Source organism: Lipotes vexillifer, unplaced genomic scaffold, assembly GCF_000442215.2.
Source record: "Lipotes vexillifer unplaced genomic scaffold, Lipotes_vexillifer_v1.1 scaffold63, whole genome shotgun sequence".
Taxonomy (NCBI): domain Eukaryota; kingdom Metazoa; phylum Chordata; class Mammalia; order Artiodactyla; family Lipotidae; genus Lipotes; species Lipotes vexillifer.
Window position 1 is genome coordinate 2,821,263 of NW_006784492.1, and position 15,176 is coordinate 2,836,438.

Below are 15,176 nucleotides of genomic sequence, written 5' to 3' on the forward strand. Positions count from 1 at the left end.
GGGAGGCCCCGGCTCCCTCCGGACGCCCGGCCAACGGCGGCGGCGGCGGCGGCGGCGGCGGCTAGTCCGCGGCCCTGCCGGGAGGGAAGGCGACGCGGCGGTCTTCCCGGGCGACGCGGAGAACAGGTAAGAGCGCGCGGGCCGCCGAGGCTGGTGCGAGGGAGCGCGGAGGGTGCGGCGAGAAAGCCTCGCCGTCCCGAGTGCCACCGCCTCCCTTCGCGCCCCCGCCCCGCGCCTGTGTTGTTGGCTCCGGGGTTTGCGGAGGGTTTTCCAGAGGCTGTGGCGGTGACACCGGCCGGGAGCTGGGGAAGGAGGCTGAGTGCCCCCGGGCAGCGGTCGGGGAGCGGGACTTGGAGAAAGGGGAAGGCGGGCGGCGCGCCCGCCCGCGGAGAGCGCGGGGCGCCGGGCAGGGCTGCGCGAAGAGGTTAAGGACCCCGGCGGGGGGGATGGGCCGCGCGCAGCTGGTCTCGCAGTGTTTACACCGCCGCGCGAGTCACCTCTGCCGAGAAGCGGACTGAACTGACCCGCCTTATCCCGCGAGGAGGCCAGGGCGGGGGTCCGGCTCCGGAGGAAGCGCGTCCTGGGAGGGTCGGGGAGGGCGGGAGGCTGCGGCCGGCGCCGGGGCAGGGCGGCGAGCCCGGGGCGGGACCTGGGAGGCTCCGGCCGCGTGGGGTGGCGTGGAGGGCTGGAGACCAGTTTCCTTCCCCTTCGGGCCTCATCGCCGCCTCTTACCTTTCCTGCCCTCCGGTGTTAGCTGGCACGGCAGGTTGTACTCGGTCATTCTTTTATTCTCGCTCTGCACGCCGGCCCCCTGCTGCCACTTCCCCCTATCCCCCCGGGAGTGAGGAGGCTGGGCTCTGATAGGAATCTGCTTTTTAAACAAAACAAAAACGGGCTCTGTAACACGCGCGTCCAGTGACCGCCTTTTGGATCCTCTCTTCGCGAAGCTGGCCCTCAGGGACCTTGCTCCTGGATGCTGGCGGAGTGGTGGTGGTGGTGGGGGGGGAGGACGCGGGAGGAGGACGGTAAGGGCTCGGCCAGGGCTGGTACTGACTGCCCGAGCAGCTTTGCGAGCTTTGCGAGCAGGGCAGCCGAGTCCCCTCTTGCTCTACTTGGGCATTTTTATTCCATGTCAATAAAGGAAAATATTCCAGTACCCCAGGAGTAATCCAGATTGCCTAGTTCCTAGTGTTTCCCATGTGCCAGCGTCCCGGGCACTCTTTTTTCTAGGAGCTGGCTACGGTGCAGAATAGCCTTTCTTTACGTTCTTAGTACTTCATTAAAGGAGTAAGAGGGGAACACTTTATTGTAAAACTGAATTTCACCCCCTTTTTTGTCTTCATGAACATTTATTTCAGCAGTGTGGTTTAAATTTTAGTCCGGTGACGATAGAACAGTAATCTGGTGTTTGGTAATCAGATTTGCTTTTTCTTTTTATCTGTGGGTCTGTATCGAGTGGTAAATGATGTACTTTGTCTAGTGCCATAATCACAGAATAGTGACAGAATGCACAGAAGGATGTATGCTTTACTAAGATAGGTTTGGGTATTTGAGCTTCAGAGTTTCCTTTCTTCCAAAGGTAGAATGACTTTATATAAGACTGGAAAGTATTGAATTACATTTAAAGGGGTTTAGGAATAAAGTTTAAATATGATGTAATACAGTTTACACAGTGAGCTCATATGAATATTATTGAGGTATCTCCTAGTAAACACGCGAAGTAGAAAACTGATATATCTTGGGCATTTGAAATTTGAAAATTTAATATCAATCTGTTTTTTAAGCTTAGTGACTGAACTAATTGCTTTGATGAATCATTTCTTTTAATTTCAGACACATAAACTCATTTACAAAATAATCACAGTAGGTTGGAAAGAATTTGTAACTTTTGAGATTCTTCTGTCCTAAGTAGATAGGTGGGTAACTGCAGCTGTGGTAGGGCCTTACCAGCGCTGATGGCTTCACCTGCTCACAGATCGTACCCCGAGGTTTATTGCTGTTGTTGATAACAGCTTTATTGAGATATAATTCACCTACCATTCGATTCACCAATTTAAAGTGTACAGTTCAGTGGTTTTTAATATATTCACAGAGTTGTGAAACTATCACCATCATCAATTTTACTCTTTTTTTTTTTTTTTTTGGGGACGTGGGCCTCTCACTGCTGTGGCCTCTCCCGTTGCAGAGCACAGGCTCTGGACGTGCAGGCTCAGCGGCCATGGCCCACGGGCCCAGCCGCTCCGCGGCATGTGGGATCTTCCCAGACTGGGGCACGAACCCGTGTCCCCTGCATTGGCAGGCGGACTCTCAACACTGCACCACCAGGGAAGCCCACCATCATCAATTTTAAAACATTTTCATCACCCCCCAAAAAGGAACCTCATACCCATTAGCTGTCACTCTCAATTTCCCCCCAGAACCCCCAGCCCTAGGCAGCCGCTAACTACTTTCTGTCTCTATAGATTTGCCTACTCTGGACATTTTCTATAAGTGGAATCATACAATGTGTGATCTTCATAATTGCATTCTTTGATTTAGCATAATGTTTTCAGAGTTCATCCACATTGTAACGTGTCATTATTTCATTTCTTTTTACTGCTGAGTAATATTCCATTGTATGGATATACCACATATTATGTATACATTAATTAGTTGATGGACATTTGAGTTTCTACTTTTTAGCTATTACAAGTAATGCTGCTGCACACACTTGTGTACAAGTTTTTGTGTGGATATGTTTTCATTTCTCTTGGATATATACACTTTTTAAAAAAATTAGCTTTTTGAGTTATCATTTAATACCAAAAAATTAATCCTGAGTGAAAATTCAATGGTTTTTAATAAATATATTGAGTTCTTAAATTATCACCACAAGCCAATTTTAGAATGTGTTATCACTTCTGAAAATTCTCTTTAGCCTGTTTGCTGTTAACCGTTATTCTCACTCCTGGCCCCAGGCAAACACTGATTTATGTTTCGTTTCTGTAGATTTGCCTTTATCTTTCGTATAAATGGAAACGTACAACATGTAGTCTTTTGCATCTGGCTTCTTTCACTTAGCATCGTGTTTTGGAGAGTCATCCATATTGTAGCATGTGTCAGTATTTTGTTCCTTTTTATTACTGAATAGTATTTTAATGTGTGGTTATACCATATTTTGTTTATCTGTTGACCAGTTGATGGGCATTTGGATTGTTTCCAGTTTTTTGACTGTTGCAAATAATGAAGCTTGAAAGTTTGAGTGCGAGTCTTTATGTGGACATATGGTTTCATTCTCTTGGGTAGATGCCTAGGAATAGAATTGCTGGGTCATCTGTTTAACTTTTTAAGAAGCTGCCAAACTGTTTTTGAAAGTGGCCTTACATTTTATATTCCTGACAGCGATGTGTGAGAGTTAGTTTTTTCACACCTTTGTCAACACTTGTTATTGTCTGTCTGTTTTATTTTAGCCATTTTACTGGGTGTGAAGTGTTTAAGTCATTGTGATTTTAATTTGCATTTTTCCTAAAGATGTAAGGTGTTAAGCATTTTTTCATATGATATTCATTCATATATCCTTTTGGGTGAAATAGCTATTCAAATCTTTTGCCAGTTGTCTTACTATAATTGAGTTATAAGAGTTTTTTATACATTCTGGATGTAAGTCCTTTCTTAGATACATGATTTACAAATATTTTCTCCCAGTTTGTGGCTTTTTTCTTTTCTTCATTTTTACTGGAGTCTTTTGAAGCACAAAAGTTTTAATTTTGATGGAGCTTAATTTCCCAATTTTTCTTCTATGGATCATGCTTTTGTTGTTGAAGAACTCTCCCTCATCCAAGATCTTGAGGATTTTCTCCTTTGTTTTCTTCTAGATGTTTTATAGATTTTGCTATTATATGTAGATTTGTGATCTATTTTGAGTTAATTTTTGTGTATGGTGTGAAATAAGGGTCTAAATTCACCTGTTATACATGGGTTGTCTTAGCACCATTTGTTGAAAAGACTGTCATTTCTCCATTGATTGCAATTGTAAATATTTAATTCTGGACTTTCAGTTCTGTTTCATTATCTGTATGTCTGTCCTTTGGCTAGTACCACCCTGTCTTGATTACTGTGCATTATGGTAATTTATGAAACCAGGTAGTGTAAGCTGTTAAATTTTGTTCTTACTTTTGAAAATTGTGGCTGTCGTGGGTTATATATAAAAATTTTAAAATCGACTTGTCAGTATCTGCGAAAAAAGTTTTGGAATTTTGATGGGGAATTCATTGAATCTGTAGATCAGTTTGGGATGAATTACCATCTTACAATATTGAGTTTCCTAATACATGAACATGAAATTTAAAACAAATTTATTGATCTTTAATTTTTCTAAGTGATGTTTTAAACTTTTCAGTGTATAAATCTTTTACTTAAAAATTAAAAAAAAATGTTATTGTGGTAAGAAAACTTAACATGAGATCTACCCTCTTAACTTTTTAAGAATACAGTACAGTGTTGCTAACTATAAACAGAGTGTTGTATAGCAGATTTCTATACATGGTAGAAGTTTCCTTTTTAATTCTGTTTTGTTCAGAGTTTTTATCATGAATGGGTATTGGATTTTATCAGATGCTTTTTCTGCATCTCTTAGCAAGACCAGCTGTTGCGATTTGCTCACGACTGCCCTGGTTTTAGTGCTGGAAGACCTGCATCTTGGGAAACCCTTCAGTCCCAGACAAACCAGAATGGTTGGTCACTTTAATGTCTGAGATGATCATGTGGTTTCTGTCCTTTATTCCACTAATATAGTGTATAATATTAATTGATTTTTAGCAACTAAACCAGCCTTATATTCCTGGGATAAATCCCACTTGGTCATGGTATATAATTCTTATTATATGTTGCTGGATTTAGTTTGCTAATGTTTAATTGAACATTTTTGTGTCTATATTTATGGAAGATACTGGTCTGTAGTTTTCTTGTGATGTCTTTGGATTTTGTAATATAGTAATACATATTAATCCCAGAATAAATTCGGAAGTGTTCCCTCTTCTATTTTCTGTAAGAGTTTCTGAAGGATTGGTATTGCTACCTCCTTGAATATATTTGATAGAAGTCGCCAGTAAGGCATCTGGGCCTAGATTTTTCTTTTTGGGACATTTTTAAACTACTAATTCAGTTTCTTTACTTGTTATAGATCTATTCAGATTTTTTGCTAAGTTTTAAATTATTAGTTTTGGGAATTGTGTTTCTAGGGATTTGTCTATTTCATCTAAGCTATTTAATATTTTTGGCATACACTTTATAATATTCCTATATATGCTTCTAATTTTGCAAGCATAGATAGTGTTGTTGCTTTTTCATTCCTAATTTTGGCAGCATGTGTCTTCTCTCTTTTTTACTTGGTCATTTTAGCTAACAGTTTGTCAGTTTTGTTGCTCTTTTCAAAGTAAAAAGTTTTGGTTTAATTGTTTTTTTCTCAGTTGTTTTTCTGTTTTCTACTTCACTGATTTCCATTTTAATCTTTATAATTTCCTCCCTTCTTCTTGCTTGAGATTTTGTTTGCTTTTCTCTTTCTGGTTTCTTAAGGTAGAAGCTTAGGTTATTGATTTGAGATCTTTCTTCTTTTCTGATATAGGCCTACATTTCCTTCCAGACATTGTTAGTTGCCATATGTTTTTATATATTCTGCTTTTTAAAATTTTCATTCATATTTCCTAATTTCCTCTGTGATTTCTTCTTTGACCCATGGGTTATTTAGAAATGTATTGTTTAATTTCCAATTATTTGGGGATTCCCTAAATTTCCTTGTTGCTGATTTCTAATTTAATTCCCCTGTAGTAAGAGAATATACTTTGTATTTTTCTCATTTTAAATTTATTGAGACATTCTTATGGCCTAGTATGTAACCTATTATGAAGAATGTTCTGGATTTCCCTGGTAGTCCAGTGGTAAAGAATCCGCCTTCCAATGCAGGGGATACGGGTTCAGTCCCTGGTCGTGGAGCTAAGATCCCACATGCCGTGGGGCAACTAAGCCCGCAGGGCAACTAAGCCCCTGTGCCTCAACAAGAGAGGCTGTGTGCCACAAACTATGGAGCCGACGCGCCCTGGAGCCCATGCACCACGACTAGAGAGAGAAAAAAACCCATATGCCGCAACTAGAGAGAAGCCCGCGCACCACAGCTAGAGAAGCCTGTGCGCGGCAGCGAAAGATCCCTCGTGCTGCAACTAAGACCCGATGCAGCCAAAATAAATAAATAAGTAAATAAAATGAAAGGCAAAAAAAACAAATGTTCTATGTGTGCTAGAAAGGTTTTGTTGGGTGGAATGTTTCATAGGTGTCAGGTCAAGTTGGTTCTTTGTGCTTATTTTCTGTCTAGCTATTCTATTAATTATTGAGAGTGAGATTCTAAAATCTCTATTATTATTGAAGTGTCTATTTTTCCTTTCAGTTCTGTCTAATTTTTTTTTTATAAAGTTATTTATTTATTTATCTTTGGCTGCACTGGGTCTTCGTTGCTGTGTGCAGGGTTTCTCTAGTTGTGGTGAGTGGGGGCTACTCTTCCTTGTGGTGCATGGGCTTCTCATTGTGGTGGCTTCTCTTGTTGCGGAGCACGGGCTCTAGGCATGCGGGCTTCAGTAGTTGCGGCACGTGGGCTCAGTAGTTGTGGCTCACGGGCTCTAGAGCACAGGCTCAGTAGTTGTAGTGCATGGGGCTTAGTTGCTCTGCAGCATGTGGGATCTTCCCAGACCAGGGCTCGAACCCATGTCCCCTGCATTGGCAGCTGGATTCTCAACCACTCCACCACCAGGGAAGGCCCGTTCTGTCAATTTTTGCTTCATATTTTTGGGGCATTGGTGTTAGGTATGATATACATATATAATAATACACATACATACACCTTATAGTAGCATTTTGTCTGGTGTTAGTGTAGCTACTCCAGCTCTCTTGTGCTTACTGTTTGCATTCTGTATCTTTTTCTGTCTTTTTACTTTTAACTTATTTGTTTTTGAATCTAAAGTGTATCTTGCAGTATATAGTTAAAATGCCTATTTAAAAAAATAGTTGGACCACTTCTGCCTTTTGATTGGAAGGTTTAATCTGTTTACATTTAATGTAATAGTTGATATTCAGATTTATGCAGTTTCGCTAGTTACTTTCCATATGTCTCATTTCTCTTTTATTTTTTTGATTGTCTTCTACTCCCTGTTCTAGAGTTACTAGATATTTTCCGGGGTATCATTTTAATTCCTTTGTTAGTTTCTTAACTGGATTTTTTAGTTATTTTCTTAGGTTGCTTTAGGGATTACAGTGTGTGTCTTAATTTATCACAGTTTACTTCAGAATTGACTAATTTAATTGTAGTAAAATATAGAAAATTTGCTCCATTTTCTCCCCCCTCCTGTCTGTTAGTATTGTCACACATATTAAATTTTTATGTTCTAGAAGCCCAACAATACAATTTTATAATATTTTAATGCAACTGTATGTCTTTAAAGATAGTTAAGGGAAGAACAAGTATTTTTAAAGGTTTTTTTTTTAATATTTACGATGTATTTACCATTTATGTGATCTTTATTTCTTTTTATGTATTTGAGTTATGGGCTGGTTATTCCTTTCAGTCTGGTGGACTTCCTTTTGGATTTCTTGTAAGGAAAGTCTGTTATTAATGAATTATCTCAGTCTTTGTTTCTCGGGATTGTTTTTATTTTGCCTTTATTTTTGAAGAATAGTTTTGCTGGATATAGAATTCTTTGTTACATTTGTTTACTTTTAGCATTCTGAATATGTCGTCTCCTGCTTTGTGGCCTTCATTGTTTCTGATGAGTTATTTTTCTTTTTGTGCATTCAAGATTTCCTGTCTTTAGTCAACAATTTTACTGTGGTATGTCTAGGTGTGGATCTCTATGTGTTAATCCTACTTTGGATTCAGTAAACTTAAATGTAGAGATAACCATATTTTAAACATTTGGTAAGTTCTAACTGTAATTTCTTCAAGTATTTTTTCTATCCTTTTCTCTCTTTCCTTTTCTTCTGGGACTCTCATTACGTGTAAGTTGGCATGCTTGATGGTATTCCTAAGTCTCTGAGGCTCTGTTCATTAAAAGATTTTTTTTAAAAATTCTTTTCTGTTTTTCAGAATTGGTAATTTCTATTGATATATCTTCAAGTGCATTGGCTCTTTCTTCTGTCATCTCCAATCTGCTTTTTGAACTCTGCTAGTGAATTTAAAATTTTGGTTCTTAATACCTTTCAACTCCAGGATTTCCATTTTATTCTTTTTTAAAATAATATCTGTATCTTTATTGATAAGAGTTATATGAGTTACAGTTGTCATACTTTCCTTTAATTCTTGAAACGTGGTTTCTGTATTTGGAGATAAAATTAAATTTTAGATAGAAAATGATATCTAAACTATGTGTTAAATCCTAAAATGGAGTTTGCTTTATTTCTAAATTATATTCAGTATTTTCATCTGTATTTCATGATATGCATGAAAGTATATTGCTCATAAATGCTAAATTTCATCTGATAGTTTCTTTTCAAACATAATTAACAATTTACTTATAATTACTAGTGTTTATTGGAAAGTAGGATCAGTTTACAATTTGAAAGGCATGCCATTAATTCTGAAACCTTAGGTCATTTCCTGAACTGATCATACAGTATAAAGTCTACTTGTTTGTCCATATGTCTTGCTGCTTAATTCTCTCATGGTGGGTGCTAATTGTTAGGAAAAAATGGAAGAGGCCTAAGAGAGCAATTTAATGAGTTAGAATGGTTATAACATATCAAAATCTTCCTATGAGCCTGTACATTTAGTAGTATAGTATTATTCATTTTAGGTCCTTGAGAGATTGTAGTAAATTAGATAAATGCAGTACTTGTTCTCATGGAACCTTATATTCTGTTAGAGGAGACATGTATTAAACATATAAACAAGATAATTTTAGAGAATGATAAATATAGTGAACAAATAAAATAGGGTAATGCGATCTCAAATAGAGAATGATGGGGCAGCTACCTGGAGATGTGATGTAATTTGGGGGAGGGGAGCCATGAAGGAAATGTCTCTCTGAAGAGGTGGTATTTGAAGTGAGATCTGCGTGATGTGTGAGGAGCATTCAGCCTGTGGATGATCTGGAAGACCCTTGTAGCCTAGAGAACAGGAGGTGCAGAATAAGCTTGGTGTGTTGTAGGAATAGGGCCAGTGCAGTGTGGCTGGAGCTCAGCAAGCCAGTGAAAGAGAAATGAGGGATGAATGACGTCAGAGAGGTGGGGTGGGCTACCTCTGGGTTGATCTTTATAAAGACCATGTTAAAGAGTTTAGATATTTTTCTCAGTGTGGTGGGAAAACAGTGGAAAAATATTGCAGCGACCTTCATTCTTGACGCAAGAGTTAATTTACAGCCCAGTATATAATTTTATTCTTCTTTTAATTTTTACTATTGGCTGCGTTGGGTCTTCGTCGCTGCGTGTGGGCTTTCTCTAGTTGCGGTGAGCGGGGGCTGCTCTCTGTTGCAGTGTGAAGGCTTCTCATTGTGGTAGCTTCTCATGTTGCGGAGCATGGGCTCTAGGCGTGCAGGCTTTAGTAGTTGCAGCACTCAGGCTCAGTAGTTGCAGCGTGTGGGCTCTGGAGCACAGGGTCAGTAGTTGCAGCGCACGGGCTTGGTTGATCTGTGACATGTGGGATCTTCTTGGACCAGGGATCGAACCCGTGTCCCCTGCATTGGCAGGCGGGTTCTTTTTTTTTTTTTTTTTTTGCTGTATGCGGGCCTCTCACTGCTGTGGCCTCTCCCGTTGCGGAGCACAGACTCCAGACGCGCAGGCTCAGCGGCCATGGCTCCCGGGCCCAGCCTCTCCGCGGCATGTGGGATCTTCCCAGACCGGGGCACGAACCCGTGTCCCCTGCATCGGCAGGCGGACTCTCAACCACTGCGCCACCAGGGAAGTCCTATAATTTTATTGTTTAACAGCTTCTGAGTGTGAATAAATATTTCTAGGGTTTTCTATGAATGATTTTAACTTTATAAAGAACAGAAGGGAAAGTAACTTCTTCCTTGAAATTTATCTAAAAATAAGACAAAAACCCAATATCTGTAAAACTTTGAATTTGTAGTACAGTTATAGCAATGGCAGAGATTCTTGCCCAGTGATTAGAGTCGCGGGTACAATGGAGAAGATGATATTTAGTCCTTCAAATAAAAATAAGCATGCGTTTGTTCATTGATCTATTCATTATACATTCTACAGGCCCTGTAAACACCCATGATCCAGAGCCTGTGGGGAAGGTATAAACCTTGGCTTAATTAGGTAAAGGGAGATAATCTTGGAAATAGTTATAGTTTAGGCCTTAGAGTGAGAGACTGGGTGCACATTTCCCCCTAGTTGCTTCTGTTAGGGACCTTTTTATTTAACATTATGAGAAAGTTTATATTTTGGTTCCAGGTAAATATGGGTAAATCTTAATTAGCATATAAAGTCTATACCTGAGAATCTTTGTTTCTTGCTAATACAGAATTACAGGCCAACATTTCTTTCTAAAAAACAAATAAAAAATAAGCTCTGAAGTAAGTCAGAAAGAGAAAAACAAATACCATATGCTAACACATATATATGGAATAAAAAAAAAATGGTTCTGAAGAACCTAGGGGCAGGACAGGAATAAAGATGCAGGCATAGAGAATGGACTTGAGGACATGGGGAGGGGGAAGGTAAACTGGGACGAAGTGAGAGAGTGGCATGGACGTATATACACTACTAAATGTAAAACAGATAGCTAGTGGGAAGCAGCCACATAGCACAGGGAGATCAGCTCGGTGCTTTGTGACCACCTAGAGGGGTGGGATAGGGAGGGAGGGAGGGAGACACAAGAGGGAGGAGATATGGTGATATATGTATATGTATAGCTGATTCACTTTGTTATAAAGCAGAAACTAAAACACCCTTATAAAGCAATTATACTCCAATAAAGATGTTAAAAAAAAAAAAGCTCAACCCTAAAGAGGCCAAAGGAGAAAGAATTTCTGATACTGTCACTTTCTCCCTGAGGCCTACAGAACGTATATGAGAGAATTTGTGAGTTAAATAATTAATTCCTTCCTCCCGCCACCGCCTTTTTTTGGAAAGGGAAAAAAAATATGTATGCTTATGTAGATAAGGTAGATGTAATTCCCATTTAGCATATTTTAAGCCTTCTAATCAGCTCATGTTATGAGTCAATAAAGGAAGTAGGTAGAAAAATCTCCCAGGGGTGGTGTGGGAGAGGTTCTATATGATTCATTCACAGTTTCAATGTTAAAAACACTTGTATAATCATGAGGCAGAAAAACTTTAAGAGCACAGAGTCTGGAGCCAGACGGCTTAGGTTGAAATTCTGACTTTCTCATTTGTTTGTTTGATCTTGAGTAAGTTACTTAAAAAAAAAAAAAAAAAAAAATTGCCCGGTGCCTCAGTTTCCCCAAATGTAAAATGGGGAATTATACCTGTTTTGTAGGATTGTGTAGATTAAATAGGTTAATACATGTAGTGAGCTTAGAATAATGCTGGCATAGGGTGAGTGTTCTATAAATGTTAACTACTCTTATCCCTTCATTGTTTGGAAGAAGAAGAAAATATACTCTAAGCTAAGCTAGTTATCGAGTTACCTCTAGGATAAATTCACATTAATGAATTCATATCCTGTCAAACCAGAATATTTAAAAAGGTTGTCGTGAAGAGCAGTTCTTTGCTTCCTTAGTTGGCGAAGGTTTTAGAATTACCTGCACTAGGATTTTTTTAAAAATAAATTTATTTATTTATTTGTTTGTTTGTTTATTTATGTCTGCGTTGGGTCTTCGTTGCTGCGCGCAGGCTTTCTCTAATTGCGGAGAGCGGGGGCTGCTCTTCGTTGTGGTGCGCGGGCTTCTCATCGCGGTGGCTTCTCTTGTTGCGGAGCCCGGGCTCTAGGCGCGCGGGCTCAGTAGTTGTGGCACATGGGCTTAGTTGCTCCACAGCATGTGGCATCTTCCCGGAGCAGGGATTGAACCCGTGTCCCCTGCCTTGGCAGGCGGATTCTTAACCACGGCGCCACCAGGGAAGTCGTCCACTAGGGTCTTGAGGAAGGCGGTTGCTGGATTGGCAATTTATCTCTCCTTCGAAAGGAAAACTTTTCCCAGTTTGCTTTGCTGAATAGAACCTAAGTAGATTTTAGGCTTCTTGATGACTGGGCATCTGCCATATACCCTGATCACCTCTAGCTTCAGCTTCCTGTAAAGCAGTTGCTTGACTACCTTAAGCCAGTTGAAACAAGTCTTTTAAGTCTTTTATGTGTCTCTCTTTGGATGTACAAGAAGCTATTGTGACCATATTTGAGACTTCTTAAACGTCTGTGCAATGGTCAGGGGATAAGCCGGTGACTTTGATTGCTACTTTTTCCCTAACCAAACCTCCTAGTACATATTCTCCTGTCTGGTTCTTACTTGATTTGGAAGTGTGCTTATTCACAGAATATACAGGCTAAACATTTATTTCCACCATTTAGTATTTCTTACAAATAGTTCATAGAAAAAGTCTAGAAATGAATATTCATATAAGTTTAGGGTTACTGATTAATAATGAGACCTTTGGGGACTTCCCTGGTGGTCCAGTATTTAAGGCTCTGCTTCTGCTACAGGGGGCGCGGGTTTGATGCATGCTGTGCAGTGTGGCCAAAAAAAAAAAACAAACAAAAATCAGACCTGCGTTGCTTATCTTCATCCTCAAGATAGGTTGGATTCTAAGATGTGCTTAATGTGATCTCTTCCTCCATTTACTTATTATGGCCTTTATTATTACTGCCCTACAATTTGAGCCTGTGTGAAATGGTAACAGAGTTTAGGAGGATTAAACTATTAAAGGAGTACAGATAGCTAGGCAGCAGTATCATTTTTAGCTCCAGTGGTAATTGTGGGTAGCGCAGTCAGGTTGATTTTGTCTTGCCATCTCTTTGCTCATCAATTCTTTAAATAACTCTAATGTTTGATTATTCAGAGTATTTTAAGATGATAATTCCCTCTTAGATTTTCACCATCACAAAATAAATTGAACAAACCAGCCTTTGTTAGGTTGTGCCCAGGAACCTGGCCATTGTAGTTCTTTGGATGATGAAGAAAACAACCAAAACATGCCTGGCAAGAAAAGCATCAAAATACCTTAAACAGAACTTAGATGAAATCACAGATTATCTAAGTTCATTTCTTATCTATGTGTTATTCTATGACTTTGTGTGTCAGAACTCAGGGCCGTGAGTAAATAAGGATTTTAAGATATTATTATCCATGGTATGGGACTCTTGAAATGCAGAATTGTTTTATGGTTGGCAAGTTATCGATATTTTACTTAATTTTCCAATTAGCCTCTTCAATCTATTTCTTCTGTAAAATGAGCTCTAAGAGCTCTTCCAGTAATTTCATGTAATTTCTCTTAGTAAATTTCTAGCATGCAGTTTAAAATATCTAGATCAATCACCTTGCCCTAAAGTAAGTCCCATGACATGACCACTTGCTGCCCAAATAATTTCCAGCGCTGACTTGTGGGCCCAAATATTTGTCAACTGTATACTGCTCAGACTTAGTTCCATTTTCAGAGGGGGATTCTTCTTTCTTTAAAAGATTCATTAGTTTACTTTTTATCCCTTTAAAATGTACTAATTTTTGTTTTAACAAGTAAGAAGAATGAACATCTCAGTTTTGCATGAGGAGCAGTTAGGTTTTAGGTATAATCATCTGTTACTGCTTTATTCTTACTAGGAAGGTTTGGCAATATGATACAGCTCTGATTGATGCTATAAAAGACATAATAATAATAAAGTTACATTCATTCAATACTCATAGTGTGCCAGGCACTTTATGTAAAGGATTAAAAGAACTAAACACACTGACTTCCTAGAGCTGTTTTACTATCTTATTATGGATGAGGATATTAAGTTTAAAGAGATAAATAACTGCCCAAGATTATGTAGTCACAGGTAAAGCCAACATTCAACAAATATTTATTGAGTACCTACTGTATTCTGGGGATACAGTGGTCAGTAGGCTCTTAACTGTTAGTCGTACTAGCTCTTAAATATAAAGCATACTGTTAAAATAGTCCTCATGTAGTAGGGGGAATAATTATACCTGTTTCACAGGGTTATTGTAAGGGTGAAAGGACGATGCATAAAAATGCTTGATTCAGTAACATAGAAATAGAAGAATACATAGTTGAGACTATTGAGGCTATTATTATATTAGCATCGTAAACTACATATATAATTCCTGTCAGACTTGGTAGATGATTAAAAAAATAGAACAATGAAGATATGAATCGGAAGTATTTCAGGAATTGAATTCCAAATTTAAAAGCTTTAATTTTACCAACAAAGTGGCTAAGAATAATAAGGCTTTTTAGGGGGAGAATTTTCTGATTCCATAGGCAGGTACTAGTTGTGAGTCAAACTGTACATAAGTTTAGATTACAAGCTACAGTTCTTCTTAGTATGATGATAATGTTAATATTGAAGAAGAATCTCTTTAATAGGTTAAATTCTAATTTGCAGCATAGTCCTCTCCTTCTTTTAAAGTCAAATTTATTGAAGTTTAGTTTACATGTAGTAAAATTCATCCTTACATTTCCATGATTTTGAGAAATTCATATCATTATGCATTTACCACCACAATCAAGATATAGAACATTGCTATCACCCCCCAAAAGTTCCTTGTGCCCTTTGAGATAACGCCTTCCCACTGATCTGTTTTCTGTTCCTATAGTTTTACTTTTTCTAGAAATGTCCTGTAAATGGAATTGCCGTTCCTCTTTCTGATCCATTAGGTTGTTTAGCTATATTTGCTGCAATAGCAGGTAAGGTAACTGTGACCCCCTATGCTGACACAGCTTTCTTACAAATTAAGAATTGCATTAAGAAGCAATTAAGTCAAAAAATGAACACAACCTGTTGGAAAATTGTAATAAGTTTGTCAAAGGATTAGTAAATATTATTCAATTTACACAACATATTTAAAAAGAACCAATGCATGTGAATGGATTTCACACTTTATATGGGAAACTAATAAAATCAGTTTTCAACCTCTCCTTGGACCCCAGTTGTGCAAAATTAGATGAATCATAGTCCTTGATTCATGACACAAATAATTTGCCAGTAATGGCTGGTGTTTGTTTTTTTTTTATAATATGATAAACACACATGAGTG

General features: G+C 38.9%; 1 protein-coding gene across 1 annotated transcript in view; it reads left to right on the top strand.

Moving 5' to 3' along the window:
• The window catches only part of ELF2 (E74 like ETS transcription factor 2), a 96,200-nt gene continuing 81,024 nt past the window's right edge, over positions 1-15,176 (top strand). The window contains exon 1 of the mRNA XM_007456882.1: positions 1-126. The gene's annotated coding sequence lies outside the window, so the exon portion shown is untranslated. The remainder of the gene's footprint in view (positions 127-15,176) is intronic.